Source organism: Chlorocebus sabaeus, chromosome 7 (genome assembly GCF_047675955.1).
Source record: "Chlorocebus sabaeus isolate Y175 chromosome 7, mChlSab1.0.hap1, whole genome shotgun sequence".
Classification (NCBI taxonomy): Eukaryota; Metazoa; Chordata; class Mammalia; order Primates; family Cercopithecidae; genus Chlorocebus; species Chlorocebus sabaeus.
This window is the reverse complement of record NC_132910.1, coordinates 68337184-68360509: the sequence shown is the minus strand read 5'-3', so window position 1 is coordinate 68360509 and position 23326 is coordinate 68337184.

Sequence of the window (23326 nt, the reverse complement as noted above, 5' to 3'; positions counted from 1 at the left end):
AACCTCAGCAATGAAAAGATTACATTCACAACATAAATTCACCTATGCTGAAGTATGAAGGTATTTGGCATATCATTTTAAAACCTAAATAAAGTTTTTTCTCCATAATATCAGCAACATGTTACAGACAAAATTGTTTCTACACTCACGTTAACTGCTGATTAAGTTCCATAAGAAATATTTGTTAATGGTATATTTTTATAGTTACTGTATTCAGTTTTTTTTGAAGTGAGCTCTACAAGTTGCCTTAAAAACTTTCAAATCAAATATATACATGCTAAAATAAACTGCACACATACACATATACATGCAAATTATGATTTGGAGCCATAGAATTTGGATTCTCCAGATACTTTTCACTAACTACTTAATTCATACCTCTAACTGGATGTCTTAAAGTTACCTTATACTCACATGATCAAAAATGAACTCTTCTCTACAAACATTGCCATGTACATTGTTCATTATCACCAGTATTGAATCACCAGACATTCAACTGTGATAAATAGGACTTAAATGGAATTGGGTAAGACAGAAATCCAGGATTTCTCCTAGATGAATATATGAACCTGAGGTCTTTTTGTCTGAAGTTTGATAGAATATCTGCCTGTGTGTTTTCTTGCTTCATTGTTTTTTCCTATTTTTGAAATTCGGTCACAAAAAAAATTACAAGAAATAAGTAACTTTGAAATAATTTATTCAAAGATTTTTAAAAAGTAACCTCCAAGTGTCAAATGGAGAATTAATTGAAGAAATGAATTTAAAGCATATTTACGTGAATAAGATGTAAAAGCATAATATATACATGCTATTGTAGTCATGGCCCTTGGGACTTTTTTAGACTATTTATCTTAGTGAAAATAAATTAAAAATTAGCTCTAATCATTAAGGGATAAGGTCTTAAATATTTTCACCACAGAAAGTTGTAATGCTGTGGTGTGATGGATATGCTAATTAGCTTGATTTAATCATCTCCCGATATATACATATATCAAAATATCACATCATACACAATAAATATATAAAATTTTTGTTTGTGAAATATACCTTAATAAAGCTACCAAAAATGCATACATAAATAAAAGTTAGCTCTACTCTCAAGATGACAGCTCAAATCAAAAGTATTGTTATCTTTTAATGTGTTACACCATACTCCATGATTTTTTGTGAATATAACTTGACTGGGAAGTCAAGGCTTTTTATTATTTTCTTTTTGAGTATTTCTTCACAGGATTTAAAAAATCACATGTCTTAAGTATCTACATTTTCAAAGTTGGAAAATTGTTTTTTTTTTTCAGTTTATTCATTTTGTTCTATGTAGCCTTATTTAAACGGACTGGGTGTTTGTGACGCCATAAAATTTGTATCTTTAATCCCTAACTCCCAATGTGATGGCATTTAGAGATGAGGCCCTTTGGAGGTAATTAATGTTAGGTGAGGTCATGAGGGTCATAATGGGATTGATATCCCTATAATAAGAGACACTAGAGCTCCTGCTCTCTCTGTCCCCTTTCTCTCACTCTCCACATTCTCTCTGTCTCTGTTTCTCTGTCCCCATCTGTCTCTCTCTCTCTCTCCTATGTGAGGACACAGCTAGAAGGCAGCCATCTTTCTGCAAGCCAAGAAGAGAGCCTACACCAGAAATTAAATCTGTTGGCACCTTGATCTTGGACTCACTCTCAGCATCCAAAACTGTGAACTGAATAAATCAATTTCTGTTGCTTAAGTCACCCAAATGGATTGGATTTTGTTACAACAGCCCAGGCTACCTGATACATTTGCTTATACAATTTTTCATTCTGGAACATGAAAAAAACAATGAAATATAAAGTAGGAAAGAAATATCATTTGATTTACCTTCTTAATCTTTAATAATTTTAATTCAACACATTCCACTTGAATGTTAACTTTTTCCTCTTAAAAACATTCAGATCAATATCAAAGAGTTATTATGACTATAGTAATAATTTATGCAAAAATTAACTAAAACAATAGCATTATGATTGATAATATTTAGATATTTTTGATAACTATATAGAAACTAAAAATTGTAGAACTTTATGATGGATTAGATGAGTCAAAGATAAATGTGATTTCCTGACTGGTACTTTGTAAAGGCTGTTGACACCAACAGAGATGGAGAAAAATAAAAGTAAAGAGAGAATGGAAAATATAGGAAATAAAAGGAAATTTCAATGGTGACACAATCATGACTTTAATCTGTGGACTGGCCCAAAGATTCAAATATAGTCTGGTTAAAAAATAAAAACAAAAAAACACTGTAGGGCACTATGGGACATTTATAATGAATTGACAATAAGTAGAATTAAGAGAAACATTAAATAATATATTTTCTATTGACATAATATCAATAACCAAAACCAAAACCCACTTATCATTTAAAATTATGTTTACTTGGAATTGCACTTAGAATTATGTTTATAATTCCAGAATGTATGTGGAGTATGTTAATTAGTTTGATTTAATCATTTCACTATATATATATCTCAAATAAAGCATGTAATAGTTGTTTTTGTTTGTTTGTTTGTTTGTTTGTTTTGAGACAGAGTCCAGCTCTGTTGCTCAGGCTGCAGTGCAGTGGTGTGATCACATCATCTCACTGCAAGCTCCGCCTCCCAGGTTCACACCATTCTCCTGCCTCAGCCTCCTGAGTAGCTGGTACTACAGGCGCCCGCCACCACCATGCCCAGCTAATTTTTTGTATTTTTAGTAGAGACTAGGTTTCACCATGTTAGCCAGGATGGTCTCGATCTCCTGACCTCATGATTTGCCTGCCTCGGCTTCCCAAAGTGCTGGGATTACAGGCATGAGCCACCATGCCTGGCCTAAAGTATGTAATAGTCTTATGCCTTAAGTAATCTTAGAAATAAATAAACTTCTATTTTCAATTGGGAAAAAAAGCAACCAGAAATGAAGCCTTCTGGAAGAAAAATGTCTGTATTAATTTTTTTGTCAAGTTTTGTGAAACACATGATAATGGAAGTTTACCATTTGTATTCCAAACAAATAGTGTTATCGATGACGTGAGTCTTTATTAGAAATATTTTTTTCTCTTGTTTTATTTTATATTTATCTAATTTATATCTCACTTACATATCATTTTCTCTATTCTCATGACAACAAATATTCCAATTAAATGAAATATCTTTATTATCTTCAGTATTGTCCACATTATCAGCTAATTAAATAGTAATTTAAATGTTAATTATATTTTACTGTAATTTTTTTTTAATCTTTTTTTTTTTTTGAGACAGAGTCTCACTCTGTTGCCCAGGCTAGAGTGCAGTGGCATGATCTCAGCTCACTGCAACCTCTGCCTCCCATGTTCAATAGATTATCCTGCCTCAGCCTCCCAAGTAGCTGGGATTACAGGTGCCCACTACCATGCCGGATTAATTTTTGTGTTTTTAGTAGAGATGGGGTTTCACCATCTTAGCCAGGCTAGTCTCCAACTCCTGACCTTAAGTGATTCACCTGCCTTAGCCTCTCAAAGTGCTGGGATTACAGGCATGAGTCACCATGCCCTGCTTTTACCTTAATTTTTAAAGGCCATGACACAACTTCTTTTTGGTTACAAGAAGCAGGTAAAATTTATTTGCAAAATAACAGTAACATTTATTTCAAGCATTTTTTAAATAAAATTATATTTTAATACTTATTAAATTGGCATTGATGTCTTCTGGAAATATTGTCCTGTCAATTGTTCATAATTTCACAGACGCAAACAAGATCTTAGGAGTTCTCTTGACATAATGTCCTTTATCTAGTAAAATCTGTGTAAAGGACAAGCTAGAAAAAAGTGGCTTAAAGAAAACACTTAAAGCAACATAAATCTAAGCACATTATGGATTAAATCTTATAGCTTAATTGTACTTCAACATCTCATAGAGTTCATTGTATTTGAAGTCTCCAGTAAGTTTTAATATGTGCAGAACAGAATTTATTTCCAAAGGTATTAGATTTGAACATCATAGTTAAGTTTTTTGTGCATTTATTTGTGTTTTTTTTTGTTTTGCCAATGGTTTTTCTTCAAGCCATGGTCTTTTGCATTTCAGACCTTTAAAAGACAGACATTTGCTTGCTTTATGTAAACCAAAGCAGGCATTAACTTTTCAAACTATTTGGCATGTAACACATATTATACGAATGAAAAAAATGGCACAGATTTTATTTAGAAAGTAAATTTAGCCATGTAATTAAGTGCAAGTTTATTTTGCAGAAGACTATAATCGGTGAGATTTTATTAAGTGCATTACTAGCAATTTTTTTTCCAAAACCATATGGGTACACATATGTCTTCAATAAACATCTGCTGAAAACTCAGAATTGAGTGGATCTCATTTCTTGGAGGGCATGCAAATGTGAAAATAAATCTTAAGAATAGTATTTGCTTTGTACTTGGGTTCATACAGCTGATTTTCAGATGTTGACAATCTAGTGAGAGAAAATATCACACCGAGGGTGATGTGGTGATGGTGGATGAGGTCAGGATAGATGTGGAGGGTAAGAACCTTGAGAAATATAAGACAAAAAAGTGAGAACAATCATCCTATGTAGATGTAGCTATTTTTTTCTCAAGTCACTATCTTTGCTTCAAAGGATATATCACAGCATACTCTACATATGCTTATTTTCTTAGGAATTTTCAAGTGAAGAATAATCAATATAGAAGGAAGAAGGAAAGTAAAACAAACACATGTAACATATCAATAATACTAACCAACCTAGAGAAACATAGTATTGCATAGAAAGATTCTGAAAATATTACCCAAAGATGGATTTTACTAAATGTTAAATGTTTCACATTTAGTAAAGTCATTTACAAAACAAAATATCATCATAAATCTAATTTATGAAAAAATTGGTTATGAATCATGATATTTACATTTCTCTTCAGTGTAATTAAGTACCACGTAAGATATCTTGTTAAAATATTTTCAGTAGAGTCATTCTTTTATGGAACTATTTTCTTGCCATAATGCATATTGCTTAGATACACATCAAGACTAATATATCTATTCTTACCATTTGGTATTGTTTCAAAGAGTAAATACTCCATGTTAATTGCTGAGACAGAAACAGGCTAAGAACATCTAAATAAGCAATTAATAAGATTTTACATTGCATGCAAAATGAGGAACACATTTAGAGATGTGTATGCTCTGGATGAAATTTTTTAAATGCCATTTTACACTGATATGTTTTCTCATGGGAAGACATTAGTCATGTTGTTTCTTCCTATTAAACTTCTTTTGACATTGATCATCCTGGTTTAGGTAAGTGTTCTGTAGATGTAGAAAAATATTTGGGATGTGTTCTAGTCAAGCAGATCAGAAATTATTCATTCACAAATGAATAAGTACTAATATAAATATCAAAGTGACCAGCCATATTTATATTTAAGTTAAATTTTAGCAATTTGCCAAGGAGAGAGTCCAGCATACTATTTTACTTCTCAGTCTCTAAGAAATAATAAGTGTCAGTTTTCTTAGGATTCATTTTTTTAGCAATGATTGAAATAAAGGAATCAAGGATTACTTTGACAAAAGTCAGTAATTGAGATTATAAGCATATTGATTTACAGAGGGAAAATAAATATATGTTTTCAAATCAAATAAAAATAAGGCATATTTTGATTCAACCCTGTGGTTCCTGACTTTGGCTTATTTTAAGTGAGCGTGACTTAGCATGTGTGTGCATCAAACACACATATACATTCATTAATTCATTCACTATGTTTAATTCACAGTTCTCAGTGTTAGAAAGGATATATAAAAGAATCCAGTAAGTCATCCACTTAAAGGATATTTTGATTCGATAAGAGAGATGATTTAACTACAACTTAGAAAGGGATATATATCCCATACATTAATCAGAAAATTTGTATTTGTAGAGATGAAAGTAAAAGGATTTCAGATAACGAAGCAACTATCAGTAGAAACTAGAGAAAAACACACTGGACCAAAATACATGTGATTAAAAGAAAGGTGATAAATAAGATTGGAAAAAGGAATGATAGGAAGTTTGAGAAAAGCCCTGAGAGCCAAGATAAGAATGAAGAAGATACATATATTTTACCATGTTTTAGATATTAACAAATGAGATATATGTATTTAATTATCCCTTACTAAAATTACACATGTAGAAGTTTGGTCAAGGTACTTAACCAAAAAAGACTTCTGTGGCAGAATGTATGTGCTTATTTTATTTTAAAATATGGTTATAAATGTGAAGCACATCTTTGACTTCTTTTATCTTTGTTGGTTTAAAGTCTGTTTTATCAGAGACTAGCATTGCAACCCCTGCATTTTTGCTTTCCATTTGCTTGGTAAATATTCCTGCATCCCTTTATTTTGAGCCTGTGTGTGTACTTGCACGTGAGATGGGTCTCCTGAATACAGCACACCTATGGGTCTTCACTCTTTATCCAATTGCCAGTCTGTGTCTTTTAATTGGGGCACTTTGCCCATTTACATTTAAGGTTAATATTGTTATGTGTGAATTTGATCCTGTCGTCATGATGCTAGTTGGTTATTCTGCATATTAGTTGATGCGGTTTCTTCATAGTGTTGTTGGTCTTTATATTTTGGTGTGTTTTTACAGTGGTTGATACCAGTTTTTCATTTCCATATTTAGTGCTGCTTCCTTCAGGAACTCTTCTAACATAGGCCTGGTGGTGACAAAATTTTTCAGCATTTGCTTGTCTGTAAAGCATTTTAGTTCTCCTTCATTTATGAAGCTTAGTTTGGCTGGATGTGAAATTCTGGGTTGAAAATTCTTTTCTTTAAGGATATTGAATATTGGTCCCCACTCTCTTCTGGCTTGTAGTGTTTCTGCAGACAGACCTGCTGTTACTCTGATGGGCTTCCCTTTGTAGGCAACCTGACTGTTCTCTCTAGCTCCCCTTAACATTTTGTCGTTTGTTTCAACTTTGGAGAATCTGACAATTAGGTGTCATGGGGCTGCTCTTCTCGAGGAGTATCTTTGTGGTATTCTCTGTATTTCCTGAATTTGAATGTTGGCCTATCTTGCTAGGTTGGGGAAGTTCTCCTGGATAATATCCTGGAGTGTGTTTTCTACCTTGGTTTCATTATCCCCGTCACTTTCAGGTACACCAATCAATTGTAGGTTTGGTCTTTTCACATAGTCCCATATTTCTTAGAGGCTTTGTTCATTCTTTTTCATTCTTTTTTCTCTAATCTTGTCTTTATGCATATATTTCAGTAAGTTGATCTTCAATCTCTGATATCCTTTCTTCCACTTGACAGATTCAGCTATTGATACTTTTGTATGTTTCATGAAGTTCTCTTGTTATGCTACCCTGCCAGATTACTATGCTTTTACCATGTTTTTTGCAATCTATAGATCAGGAGATTCCCTCATGTGCCTACGCCACCAGGACCTTGCCGTTTCAAGGATAAAACTGGGTAGGTGTTTGGGCAGACACCAAGCTAGTTGCAGGAGGATTTTTTGGTACCCCAGTAGCACCTGGAACCCCAATGAGACAGAACCACTCACTCCCCTGGAAAGGGGGCTGCAGCCGGGGAGTCAAGTGGTCTCACTGTGTCCCACTTCCATGGAGCCCAGCAAGCTAAGAACCACAGGCTTGAAATTCTCGCTGCCAGCACAGCGTCCACCATTACTGAGGTTTGAGTAGGTGGTTTTTGCCTGACAGTCCTAAGGAGGGTTGGAGGTCTGGGCTGGGTATTGCAAAGCCACTGTGGCCAGACTGGTTCTCTAGATTCCTCCTCACTGGGCAGGGCATTATTCCATGTGTTATATGTTTCACTCCATGTTCATTCATGAAATCACAGATGTTGTGTATCATAGCACTAATAATTATCCAAAATTCAATGGTGTTCCACAACATACATATGTATCGTAATTATTGATTCATTCAACTGCTGGCATTGGTTTCATTTTGAGGTTTTCATGTATAATGTTGTTATAAATACTCAGTGCATTTGGTAGACACATAAACAAATTTCTATTGGTTAAATATCTATGAGTTGGAATACTATGCAGCCATAAAAAAGGATGAGTTTGTGTCCTTTGTAGGGACATGGGTGCAGCTGGAAACCATCATTCTTAGCAAACTATCACAAGAACAGAAAATCAAACACTGCATGTTCTCACTCATAGGTGGGAACTGAACAATGAGATCACTTGGACTCAGGAAGGGGAACATCACACACTGGGGCCTATCGTGGGGAGGGGGGAGGGGGGAGGGATTGCATTGGGAGTTATACCTGATGTAAATGACGAGTTGATGGGTGCAGCACACCAACATGGCACAAGTATACATATGTAACAAACCTGCACGTTATGCACATGTACCCTAGAACTTAAAGTATAATAATAATAAAAAATAAATAAAAAAATAAAAAAATAAAAAAAATAAATATCTATGAGTATAATGGCTGAGTCTTGGTTTGCTATGTTTAGCTTTTATAGATGCCATTGGTTTTCTCACCAGGTATGCATTGAAGTCCTGTTATTTGGTAATATGTATGTGCTAATGCTTTATTTTTTTTAATCATTATAATCATTCTGGTATGTGTGTACAAACATTTGATGATGAATTTAGTATTTTCCTGATGACTATAATGCTTTATATCTTTTTTCATTGTAAACATTCCAGTATGTGTATACCAACATTTGATAATGAATGCAGTGTTTTCCTGATGACTAATAGATACAGCATAATTTAATGTTTCTTTTTTTTTTTTTAAATTTATTTATTATTATTATACTTTAAGTTGTAGGGTACATGTGCACAACATGCAGGTTTGTTACATATGTATGTTTGTGCCATGTTGGTGTGCTGCACCCATCAACTCGTCATTTACATCAGGTATAACTCCCAATGCAATCCCTCCCCCCTCCCCCCTCCCCATGATAGGCCCCGGTGTGTGATGTTCCCCTTCCCGAGTCCAAGTGATCTCATTGTTCAGTTCCCGCCTATGAGTGAGAACATGTGGTGTTTGGTTTTCTGTTCTTGTGATAGTCTGCTAAGAATGATGGTTTCCAGCTGCATCCATGTCCCTACAAAGGACACAAACTCATCCTTTTTTATGGCTGCATAGTATTCCATGGTGTATATGTGCCACATTTTCTTAATCCAATCTGTCAATGATGGACATTTGGGTTGATTCCAAGTCTTTGCTATTGTGAAGAGTGCTGCAATAAACATACATGTGCATGTGTCTTTATAGCAGCATAATTTATAATCCTTTGGGTATATACCCAGTAATGGGATGGCTGGGTCATATGGTACATCTAGTTCTAGATCCTTGAGGAATCGCCATACTGTTTTCCATAATGGTTGAACTAGTTTACAATCCCACCAACAGTGTAAAAGTGTTCCTATTTCTCCACATGCTCTCCAGCACCTGTTGTTTCCTGACTTTTGAATGATCGCCATTCTAACTGGTGTGAGATGGTATCTCATTGTGGTTTTGATTTGCATTTCTCTGATGGCCAGTGATGATGAGCATTTTTTCATGTGTCTGTTGGCTGTATGAATGTCTTCTTTTGAGAAATGTCTGTTCATATCCTTTGCCCACTTTTTGATGGGGTTGTTTGTTTTTTTCTTGTAAATTTGTTTGAGTTCTTTGTAGGTTCTGGATATTAGCCCTTTGTCAGATGAGTAGATTGCAAAAATTTTCTCCCATTCTGTAGGTTGCCTGTTCACTCTGATGGTAGTTTCTTTTGCTGTGCAGAAGCTCTTTAGTTTAATGAGATCCCATTTGTCAATTTTGGCTTTTGCTGCCGTTGCTTTTGGTGTTTTAGACATGAAGTCTTTGCCCATGCCTATGTCCTGAATGGTACTACCTAGGTTTTCCTCTAGGATTTTTATGGTATTAGGTCTAACATTTAAGTCTCTAATCCATCTTGAATTAATTTTCATATAAGGAGTAAGGAAAGGATCCAGTTTCAGCTTTCTACTTATGGCTAGCCAATTTTCCCAGCACCATTTATTAAATAGGGAATCCTTTCCCCATTTCTTGTTTCTCTCAGGTTTGTCAAAGATCAGATGGCTGTAGATGTGTGGTATTATTTCTGAGGACTCTGTTCTGTTCCATTGGTCTAGATCTCTGTTTTGGTACCAGTACCATGCTGTTTTGGTTACTGTAGCCTTGTAGTATAGTTTGAAGTCAGGTATCGTGATGCCTCCAGCTTTGTTCTTTTGACTTAGGATTGTCTTGGAGATGCGGGCTCTTTTTTGGTTCCATATGAACTTTAAAGCAGTTTTTTCCAATTCTGTGAAGAAGCTCATTGGTAGCTTGATGGGGTTTAATGTGTCATGGTTATTTTAATACTTTTATTTATAAAAGCTTATTTGAGACTCTGCAGCTTGTTTCTTCCCTACATATTGATTTAGGATATTTCAAAAGTCCCATTTGCAAATCTACCATAAGACTATTATGTTAATTATAGTCACTATGCTGTACAATAGACATCTTGAACTTATTCTTCCTATCTAACTGATTTCTTAATACCTTGATCAACATCCACACACAAAATATTCACCATAAATGAATGGATGAATGAATGGATAGAGGAATAGGTGTTATGTTGAGACCTTTCCTGTAACTTTAAAGAAAAGCTTGTCAGAACATAATCAAATAAAATTAAAAGCAGCCAATAATTATGTACAAAGGAGAAAATACAAGGACATTGGTGAAAGAAAAATGGTAATAATCTCTCTGACTTTATGTTACTTGATCTCTATATGCCTCCGTTAACTCCTCTGTAAAATGAGAATACCTGATTGACTGGGTTGACCTGAAGATTAAGTAAGTCAACACATGTGTGTCAGATATTGCTGTTTGGCTAACATATGTTCATTTTTTCTTTTCTCTCTTTTAGAAGTTTTCCAATTTTGTTGAAAGGAGTAATGTGCCAAGCAATGTTCGTTGACTTGATATAACGTGATATCACCCTGATATGATACCTGGAGGAGGAGAGACTTCCTAAGACTATGACAGAAAGTCAATATTCAGAGAAGATGAAATGGACACCAACCCTGGAATGACTCCCTTGAAATTCTTTCTGTGTTTCAGGATGTTTAAGCCATTCTAAATTTGTTTTTCCATTTTGGATAACTAAACAAATCTTTCCCAAATGATGTATATGAAACACTGGGAGCAGTTACTACTTTTAGTAAGTAGTGAGTCTAAGTTTTCAATATATGAATGAAGGGAAAATATAATAGTGAAATACTAATTCCAAATAGAATCCATTTTGTTATTAATTTATAAAAATTTACATAATGATAACATCAAATACAAATAGTGTTAATGTCTAGAATTATAATGATCTGTTAGACTTTTATTGATACAAAAACATGCTTTATCAAATGTTTATTGCATGCAGTATGTGGTTTATAGGATTATCTATTAAACGTGTGTTATTTATTTGATACACACACCTTGTGGATAATGGAATAATATTAAAGATGCTAACTGCAAGTACTTTTGATGAATTACATGACACAACCCCCCTGAGTAGATTTTTACTAGCAGTACTGATGAGACCATCCAACCATATAGAATATGTTACCAGTTATCACAGCTAAAGCAAGTATGTGGGGATCTGAATTAATCATTAAGATGCCAAGTTGTGCTCTGTCCATTTTCTGCATGTAATTACAACTCGTTTTTCATTTGTTTGTTTTGCTTTCCCTTCTACCTTTCAGAAATTTGTTTCTAACTCTGTGCAATACTAGATTTACTTTTGGTAACAGATGTTCTAGATTTATTTTCTGAAGAGATAAAAATAGAATGCTGTAAACTATTCCCAGATACTGTGTTTAATGGCAGCTCTTTAAAATAGCACTGATGTTTCAAAAGTTTACAGCCTGATAACTAATTAACTGTGTAAAAACTGCTGATAAAGCTAAACCAAAGTTACGTGCACTAATTTTTTAGGATAGATTTTTTTGTGTGCAGGTGAAAAATAATCCATAAAGCAATCATTTTACTTGTTGTTTCACTAAAGTTTATAAAAGGGTAACTCTGAATCACTCAATGGCTTCAGGAAGCACAGAGCCCAGCCAGGGTTATCTTTGTCATTCAGGCAGTGGAGAAGGCAGAGTATTGAAGCAAGTACAGAGACACGCAGTTTCGCCTACTTTCACCACTAATCTTTTTCCAATAATCTCCTGCATAATTCCTTTCATTTATGCTATGGAAGTATGTAGGAGCCTAATACTTCTTACCCTTAATGCTATAAACAGGTTCATATGCCTGAAACTTTGGAAAAAAATAAAACTGCAGTCTCAGACTTACTTTTACGTACCTTAAACTTCATTTGACTTACAATATTTGAACTGTGTAATAAAGGTGGCAAAATATCAAGGAGTTATCTTATATAGTAAATAGAAAATTTTCAAGGATGTCAATATTATTTTAAAAATTTATAAGTGAGGATGAAAATATAAATAGATTTGTTGCTGAGGTGGAGATGACCTTGACTATAGATGTATACAGGTTAGGCCAGGGGTTTAGATCAAAGAATGACATTTTTGCAGATTATTTTATTTTTATAAAACATTTAAAGAGAAAGGTCAACTGAAATAGCAAGAATCAAATACATTGCTGCAAGATCAGAAGATTTCATTGCATAAAATGCATAAAATAACTCTGCAATAACTACTTGATAAAGAGATTTCAGATTTTAAATGTAGTGGCACAATTGAATATAGACAGACGTGAAGCTGCTGATTAGACATAATAAAACAAATATGTCCAATTAATATGCAAATTAGGTAATAGAGCATTATTTTCTTTGATAATCCCATAGTTTAGTATATTTAAGTTATATAGCATTCTGTACTAGTATGCTTTAGACAATCATCTGCATAGATTTGACTGCTCCAATGACTGGTTTCCTGTCAATTTGAAGAGCACATTATGCTCTAGGAGGCAAATGGGTTTGCAGAATTATAGTAACACTGAAAAGATTTATCTTCTTTGGAGTAAACTTGGTTAAATGTTGGTTGTTCAATATAGCAAGCGAATATCAGTAATGTGACAGATTATCATAATTCCTTTTATTTGGTTATTTATTCAGATATTTTAAAGCACCTGTTATGGGGGTCTCTATATAAAATATTATGGTAAATAATATGATCTAGGTTCCTGCTGTCATAAATAAACTGCATCTCACATTTAGATCTCCCATCTACCCATTCAGGAAAGCAGTTCATTTCAGATATGTGTACACAGACACAGACACAGACACACACACACACACACACACACACACACACACGCCCCCACCTCTTTGTCTTTCTATCCTGTCTCTACATATGTACATAATCCTTCATTTTTTTGAAGCCATTGTGTGATGCAATGTTATCAGAGATAGCACTGTTATAAACATTATTGTAAACATCTATAATTTCTAGTTGCATAATATTTTCTTCAAATCCATTGTTTGGTTTTTCTGTGACCATTCATATTATTTTCCAAATATATTATTTTAAAAGACAGGACAATTACTGACATCAGGAAATTAAATCACTTATTTTAACAAAATTGTATATCATATTAGAATATTCACTGTCAGTTGTTATAATCAATAGTATGACATCTCAGCTGCTTCAAAAAATGAAAGTGTATTTTTTGCTCATATCAATCTGATGTCTATCAGACGTCCTCTACGTGCTGATGCTGGCATCTGGGATTTTTCCAGCTATGATAGCGTCCTCTACTGGATGCTCTAAACTCTGAGATGGCCAAGCAGGCAGTCTGTGCTATTTTAAGACGTTCACAGACTTAGTCACATAATTCCAACCCGACTGCAAGAAATGAGAGTTTCATGTGTGTCCAAAAATGGTGAGTTAGGCTCTGTCACATCTGAGACATTCTGTGGCGAGAATTATGTGTGATCATTGTCTTAAATAAATCCTGTGAAGTTAAAAATATACTTTAGGAATTTGAAATTAAATGTATAAATATTAATTTATGTGGCAAGATTCTGTTGTTATTTTTTTTTTCTTTTTTTTCTTTTCTTTTTTTTTTTTTTTTTGAGACGGAGCCTTGCTCTGTCTCCCAGGCAGGAGTTAGTGGCCAAGCTCCGCCTCCCGGGTTCACACCATTCTCATGCCTCAGCCTCCCAAGTAGTTGGGACTACAGGCGCATGCTGCCACACCCGGCTAATTTTTTCTATTTTTAGTAGAGACTAGGTTTCACCGTGTAAGCCAGGATGGTCTCGATCTCCTGACATCATCATCTGTCCACCTCAGCCTCCCAAAGTGCTGGGATTACAGGCGTGAGCCACCGCGCCCGGCCAAGATTGTGTTTTGAAATATTTAAAAGAAAACTTATCTCATGGCGTGTTTATAATAAGGAAAATAAGCATTATAGACCTCTGGAAACTAAAAAAAAAAATCACATGTATTTAATGGTTAGTTCTGAGGGTGATTTATTAATTTAATCAGAAAAAAATCTCAACTAATTCAATTATGTTTATGAGATCCCAAATTCTTAAATATTTATGTTAAAATAACTAATTTTGCTTTTTAACATAGCTGTTAATGAAAATAACACTTAGCAAGTAGCAATTTAATGCTTACGATATGTGAAGGTCTAATTCAAACATTTTATTCCTTAAAAAGTAGAAGAAATTTAATCTCTTCTATTCAAAAGCAAATACAAACATTTGTTATTCTAATGGAAGTAAACAATTATAATGGTTTCCATTTTTATATTTTAAAACATTTTTATATATTTTAAATATTTTGTATATTTTATATATATTTAAATATTTTATTTATGTATATAAATAAATATATATTTATATATAACTATTTTATATATATATATATTTTTTTTTTTACTTTAGTCAGCTTTATTCTCAATTTTGCATTTTTTTACCTTGAGCTGAGTCTTTTTTTTTTTAATTTATTTATTATTATTAAACTTCAAGTTGTTATATATTTTTTAAAAAATTGATATTACTCTTTTAGTATTTTTAATAAAATTTAAAATATCAAAATCATTTCTGAATCAGAGAAATTTTGTAGTCAGATTGGACATACCATGATACAAAGAATAGGTTAATATATACTTATTGGTAATAATCTTTGTTATTTTATAAATTATAGTAAAATTAATACTTTCAGGATGTCCACAGTAAAGTGACTGATGATCATATCTGTGAACTATAATATGTTTCAGAAGAACAATATTTAATTATATTTCCATTTTTGAAGAACTAGAAGGTAAATTTGATTTTAAAATGCATGTAATTGATGGGATTTTATCATCATGTTATAAGTTCTTATGCTATCAATGGTAATACTCTTGCGCAATATGGAAATACATGCTCTTGTCATAAATTCAGAAAAATATTGTTTTCTCTGAACATAAATAATGAAAACGTTTACAATATATACATCCACAAGTAGCAGAAAATGCAAGCTAAACAACAAAAGCCTTCTTCCTAAAGATAGCCAACTTCCTAAAGATAGAGATATTTCTGTTAAATAACTTGTATAAATAATAGCTTGTTAATAACAATAGCTTGCGTTAAATAGCTTGTGTAAAATTTTTATGTTTTATTGGCTACAAGCTTCACTAATTGGGATGCATTATCTATGAAGTTCTTTTTTTCAACATATAAAGCATGGAGAGAACAGAATAGTTAAACCCATAATCATTTCTCTTTTTTTGCTTCTTCATCCAATTCCTCTGCTCCCAGAAGTCTTAGAAATTATGTTTGCTTTCTTAATGACAAGATGTTCCAGGTCTTTCTTGTATTTTCTTGCTCTTACCCTACATTTAATAAATTTAGAGACCCACAAGCTAGTTATTCGTGATGTTCTTTGTTACTAGGTCATTGTTTCTGTGTCTTTTAAGCAGACAGAGTTTAGATGAAAAAACAGCATGAGTAACAACTGATATATCCAAATTAAAATTTAAAATATAGAATTCATACATACATATTGTATTTTTAAATTTCTACTTCTTTGTTCTAATGTTGAATTCCAGTAACAGTATTTTTATACTTTAATTTAGATCTATTTTTTGAACACCAGTATCAATAATATGATTAAAAGTAGAATTATGTAATGAAAATATTTTGACATGTACATTATATATTAGAATATTCTAACAGTAAATATATTAAAATATATAAATATATAATATTTAAAATATATAGAAGTATGTAATTTATATATTTAAAATATAAGTATATTATGTACATACATATATAGAAAGAGAAAGAGTGAGAAAGAGAGAATGAGAGGATTAGAAAGATAAAGTCTTTTCTGTCTTTAAATACATTTCATTAGGATAGTAGTCAAATTAATGTGACTTTAAATTACTTGAAATAATCTCTTTATATGTGTTTCTGCTAATTTAAAGAGAGTTAGTTTTGTATATATTTTTTAAATTAAAGATTACCTGTTTAATCTAATTTAATTTTTGGAATTATGTTAGCTTATTAAGTTCTATAGTAAAACTTACAAGAGTTGCCTCACAGAGGTTCTGCTTCTATTTGTGTCATATCCCTTATATTCTATTTCATTCTTCTTCACATAGAATAACATTTTATTGTTGTTGCTACATTTCCTTCCAATTTTATCAATGAAAAGCCATTTTTTTCTGTATAGTGTTCCCTTTCAGACACATTATATAATGTATCAATACAGTAAAAAATATATGGATGTACTGATAAATATTTTTCATTGCTCTAATTAGCTATTGTATAGTATAATCCTGACGCAACCCTTGCAATAGTGTCTTGAACTAGAAAACTAACCATCTCCAGTAGATGCATTTGTTTTGAGCATTCAAGACATAAGTCTAATATAATAATTCATACAAAAATAATGTGATATTATGTGGTCACATTATTCACAAAATCACACATGATTGAGGAGAGAATTAGCATAATTATTTTAATTGGGTTTTAAAAGAAAAAGACAAATCATGAGGTAGATAAAGTGCTCAAGAGCACAAGTCAGCTACACGTCAAAGCAAGCTGATCATATTTAACCTGATTTTCTATTTTGTGTTTGGTGTTTTGGGAAAATGGAATATTAGAGAGTCTGGGGAGCTAACAAGTGTGTTGATGATTCTGAGATCATACTTTTCCTTTATTTTTATTAATTATTGTGGAACAGTTCATTGTCTTCTGGATATGATGGTGTGTTTTTTATATATTCTCTTCTTATTAATATAGTATATTCACATTGCTCAGGGACACCTGCCTTTGTCTGCAGTTCCATGTGTGGCTGATTGATTAGATTACATTGAATTTCTGCGCATATATAATTTTCCCATACAAATAATAGAGAACCATTCTTTTGTCTTAATTTGGGCATGTGAGTGAGAATAGCCCTTTTTCATCTCAACAAAAAAGTCCAGGGCCGCTTTCCAATTCTAATGCTGTAATACAGGCAACAGCATTCTTATTTAAGTTATTCTTAAATTCTCTATTATTTCGCAGGGATGAGTGTGGAGAAAAATCAATTGATTAAATTTTAGAGTAAAAGCAAAGTCTTGGATTTATAAAACAAGTAATAATAATAATGAAGAATAGAGGAACAGAAAGTTGCAAGGTAAAAAAAAAAAAAAAAAAAAAAACTATAAGGTAAAATTGCCATTAACTCTTTTGCCAATTATATTAAAGTGTACATTGATCAAATATAAGGAGAACATTCATGCTGAAGATTAAATTTTTATCACAAATTAAGATTATCTTTATTACGTGTCCTCCTGATTATCCAGCCACTAATGTATTACTCCATTTGGTTTGTAAAAACCCAATTCAAACATAACCCTATTAATGTATTTTAAGATTTTAGCCAGTTTTGCTAAGGCTTTCAGTTCCCTAATAGAGCTTGTTACTGATTAAGTGCACTAAATTATACCTTCATGTAGCCATTTAAGTCTAGATTCCAAAAGGTGTGTTTCTGACAATAACATTCACGTTAATTAGAGCTTGTTTAGTGGTTGCAAGCTGTTGGGCAGTTAACCAAACTAGAAAAGACAAGGGTACTTAAAGCAGAGCAGAAATGTAACTTGTCCTGACTAATCCTATTACCTGTGAAGAACATGTTATCAGAACTAGCACATAAAGTAATCACACACAAGGGTATAACATAATGAAGTGCATATTCTGATTTGAGAAAAGTACGAAAAAATTTATATTCAGAAAATATGCCTAAAAATGTATCAACAGATATGTGATGTTCAAAATAAGAAAGAGACAGAGAGAGAGAGAAAGAGAGAGAGAGAGAGACTGTCTGACTCCTGTAGTGGTATAGTAGACCCAGGATTGTTCTTACTATGGCAATAAATGTTAGTCACCAGCCAGTATATGACCTCTGGTCATCTAACAAAATAAATAAATGTTGGTATACTCATTGTTCCTACCATCATATCAAATAATTTTATTATTTTCATATTATAGTGATATGAAACATGGACATATTATTTGGACATTTGCAATGTTTATTTAACATAAACATTAAAAAACATAAAAACATGACAGAAAAATAAGTTGACTTACCATAATATTCACATGTTGCTCAGTTTACAAAAATCCAGTCTCATCAAGACAGAATAATTACTTTTAAAAAACAGAAGCAAATCCAGAGTCAAAAACTCTAAAATAGGCTGGCTGTCAGTGAAATGCTTAAGAGTTGTTTTTTGTTTTGTTTTGTTTTGCTTTTGATTGCTCCTGTCTTCCACAGAATTAAACAACATTTTTTATAGACTTTAGGTAATATTTATACTATTCATTCATTCGCTCATTTATATAGTAACATTCTTTTTATAAAACAAAGTTTTTCTTAAATAACATCCAAAATAAAACCATATAGGCAAAAAATACATGTATGGATGGGGAATAGAGAGAAATATTTTCATTTAAGAAAGCAATTTTGAGAAAAAGTGTCTACAAATTCTGACCAGATGTATAAGCTGGGATAATTTGTGTTTATTGTGTAAGATTTACTGTGCCTATTGGTGAAATGAAGACAATATTAACCCCTTTCTTATAGATTCATTTTAAGAAACGAAAGAAATAATTCATGTGAAGCCCTTAGCATTGTGTGTGAAAAATATTTAATATTTTTAAGAATCAATAGCTGTTACTGTGTTGCAAAATAGTGAGCTACTTCTTGATGTGAGATGATTAAAGTCAATAGGATATAATTATTTGTGGACCTGTCAAATGGGACAGTGATAGTATATTCAATTCTTTCTTTTTTATATTTGCAGAAAATTGTTGTTCCATCCCCTTAAATTTCACACCTACTCTCTTTTTTTCTGAGGCTTTCAAATAGTTCATAGTGGCCACAAGAGCTTAGATTAACCTCCAAGAAACAATGGGGAAAAATTTGCTTATTGAGAATACAGAAAACAGAGTTCTCTTCCATCCCCTTTCCTGATTTAATTTCTACCCTCTTTTCCTCCTCTCTGTTTCCATAGTTTGTATTGGAGGTAGTACAGCTGTTTCTCATTTATTTCACTATGCCTCATTAGTACAGTATCTTAGTTTCATCTCCCAGAGTCAATGTGAGTTCAAACTAAATAAGTTACCCTTTTGGTATTCCTGGAAAATTAATAAACTTGCCACACACTACTGGACAGTATTTTTCCCTCAACTTTGTATGTGACCACTAGCACTCATTTCTGCCTTTGGTATTGATCTCATCTTTTCTAGATTTGACTGAGTTGCTCAAGATGTGAATGCTTTCTTATAGGCTATGATATAAGAAATTTAGTATCTATAATTTATAGATATTTACCCAGCTTAAATGAAAACCAAACAGAATCCTTCCTATATGTTTCGAGAAAAATAACTGTTACCTTCTTAGGCAGGCACATACTCAAAAGAAAAACTGAACCTCTGCATAGGATGTAGAGAATATCTGAGAATTGGAAATATAAGAAGAGTGACTAGCCCAGATGAGTTACCAAGTTACCTATTGATCAGAATGCATTGCACACTCTTAGACAAAAAAAAAAAAAAAAAAAAAAAAAAAAATGCAGATTTGGAAGCAAGTATTTGCCAAACTATTCTCACCTATTGAGAGATTGGGTACTGTCTATATTAATGTGTCCAAGTTTCGTAAACGCATGAGTAGAACTTCAAAGTAGAGAAAAAAACGCTTTTTTCTGTGACTTTTAATTTTCCTTCAAAACCTGGAAAACCTGGAGCAATTTCAAAAGTAAACTTGCTTACTAAGCTGTTTTTGATAACTTCTCATAAATCATGGTTATAACAAAAGCATCGCTGCAGATAATTTTCAGAAGAGAAATAGGAAAACGATAGTTAGCAGATGGCCTATCCTGGGACTTCTTGGCTTCCGTAATAGCATGAGTCAATTCCTGTAATAAGTCTTCCCTCATATCTCTGTGTCTGTGTGTATATATATATTTTTTGTTTGCATATATATGTGTATATACACAATAAGATATATATTTTATTGCTTATACACCTATATGCATATACAAATGATATACATTTATGTATATATGTATATATGTACACATATATGTTTTTGTATACATATATACATATAAATATACATGAACATAGATCTACATATATGTATATATGTATACATATATACCTATATAGCTATGTTTATGCATATTTACATATGTGTATATACACAGTAAGATATAGACATATATCTTATTGTTTCTGTTTCTCTGGAGAACGCTGATTAATAAAAAGGAAAAGTGGACATATTTATATAAACAAATCAATGACAAAACTGCACTATCAAAAATATTAGTTAAGAAGAAATTGAGTAAATAAGCAATGTTTTAAGCCATTTCCTTTTTGCCTTATATGTCAATTTTAAATAAATTTGAAGTTCTCACAATTAGAATAAACTTATTTGCTCAAATTGATACAAGTTTTGAGGTCTGAGATATACGAAAACATTTTGATCATGTGGAATATCCCAGAAGCTTGGTTGCTATCTCATAGGATCCAGCTAAGACATAACTTCCCTTGGAATATGTAGGAAGATTGAGCAACTACGATCTGCTGAATTAACCCTTTTCTGGCAATTCTGTCAAATTACGTTATTTCTGCATGCCTCTGTTTCTCATGTATAAAAATGGGAGCATTTACTGTATTATATGCCTGGAACTGTGATCAAATAATAAACTCTTAAAGTAAAACAATGTGTATAGTTACCTGCCACATTAAAAATATCAATAGCTATTTGATTATAAGTATTATTATTATTAATGTTATTGTTATTCTTACCTATCTTTTATTAAATGTATAATAAAATCATTAAAGGTCCTAATGGATTCTCTTACATTCAAAATTATTTGTAAGAAAATAGAACAATAAGAAACCATGAGTAAGGAAATTGCACATAAGAAAATTGTACTTGTATATCTGAACAAGTCTTGCTTTAAACTGTGATATGCACATTGTTGTGAATATTCTTCTCTCTAATGTGTAAAATTAAATTCAAAGTATTTAGACATTAAAATACCCAAGCATTAGCATGTTTAATACAAACAATCTTAAAATGTGTTTGCATTTAATGTTTTATCTGAATCTGACAAATGTTAGTAACTATATCTAATATTTGAAAACTAATTGATTAGTTCCAGCTCAGTATTAGATGCTACCACGGTTTCTTTGCTGAGAAAGATTTTAGAACTACTGACCATCAGATAATTCAAATGGTTTAACATTTAAGAATACATGTAATCAAACACGATGATTCTAGCACAAGTATCATGTGTGGACCCTAAGAAGTTAAAAGAAAATTGAAAAATGAGCTTAGGCGGCAAAAAACAAGGGTGGAGGGGAGTGAATATTTCAAGGAAATAGGGTAAACTGCAAAGGGCTCATTAGCACTCAGGCATCCTGTGACAAGCACACATCTTACAGCCCACCTACACTCAAGCATCCTGTCTGCAAGCATTCGACCTTATAAAACTCCCCTCCAGCCCCTACCCCTTTGCAAACAGCCTTCCCCCGTTGCTGTATTGTCCATTGCTACCTTGTAACATATCTCCCCCTTTTTACTAATAAATCTGCTTTTCTTTCCCCACAACCGTCTAGGTAAGTTACTTTATTGTCCATGACACCGGGCTGAGGCAGTGATTGATCATGACACGATAGCCTATAAAGCTTTTTGAACCTTGATTTTTAAAAGATAGCAAATTTTTCTTGGTGTTATCTAAACTGGCCTTATAACATCCATCTGTATACATAGGGGTGTCAAAAAGGTATCAAGCCAAATGTCTTATTTTTGACTTTTTATGATACACATAATCATATTCAAAATTAAGTAATTATACAATTGTTATAGAATCATTCACATTCACTTTGCACAGGAGTCTATTATCCAATCTACCTTTCACACTGGTTCCTCTTTCAGCGTCATTATAACTGACAGAAAGTATTAAACATAGCAGTACTAGCTCTTTGGAACACATTATGCATTACTAATACATTATTTATAATCCCAGAGAAAGAAAAATGACCCTTCTAAAAGCATACATACTTTATCCACACTTTAGCTATTGAGGTGGCTAAAAGAAGTCAAGCAGAAGATAATATTCATGCTTTTATAAACCTAAATTACAACTTGCCTTTCTAGACTGGAATAGCTGTGACTTTATGAAAACATGTTTTTAAAAATATAATTAATGTTACATTTTAAGTATTAATTAACTAATTTAGGGAACAGTGGCCTGTAATAAAGAAATTAAGTGTTTGTATTTATGTATAGCTCGGAAGTTTCCTCATTTTAAGATAGTTCAGATGTTTTAGCTGATCCACAACCTAAGAAGATGATTGAATTTTTTATGTGTAATACTTAATATTACATACAACATATACATATATAACATGTAACATATAGTCATGTATAATACTATTTTCTAAATCTAACCTACATATTAATGAGTTTTTAAAAGTAGCATTCATAAAGTGAGTTTCATATTTAGCTGAAATAGATTTACATAAACAATACTCTTAAAATTCTACTGAACTGACACTTTAAAAGAGAAAACTTTGGAAATAACACTATTTCCAGTACTGTTTCTGTACATAATATTACCAGTTATAAGAGTAAATTCTACAATCATAGATGTGGTTTTAAAATCTGAACTTACCATTATCTATTTTATTGAAGAAAAATTATTTGAACCTCCACCAAATAAACATCTATACATTAACCATTGTTCCCACAATGTGGTAAGTTTCTCAGATAACCAATCAAATACACTACTACACTGAAAAAATTTCAGTAATCTCTTTTACTTATTTTGTTTAGTGTTTCTGACAGTTTCCC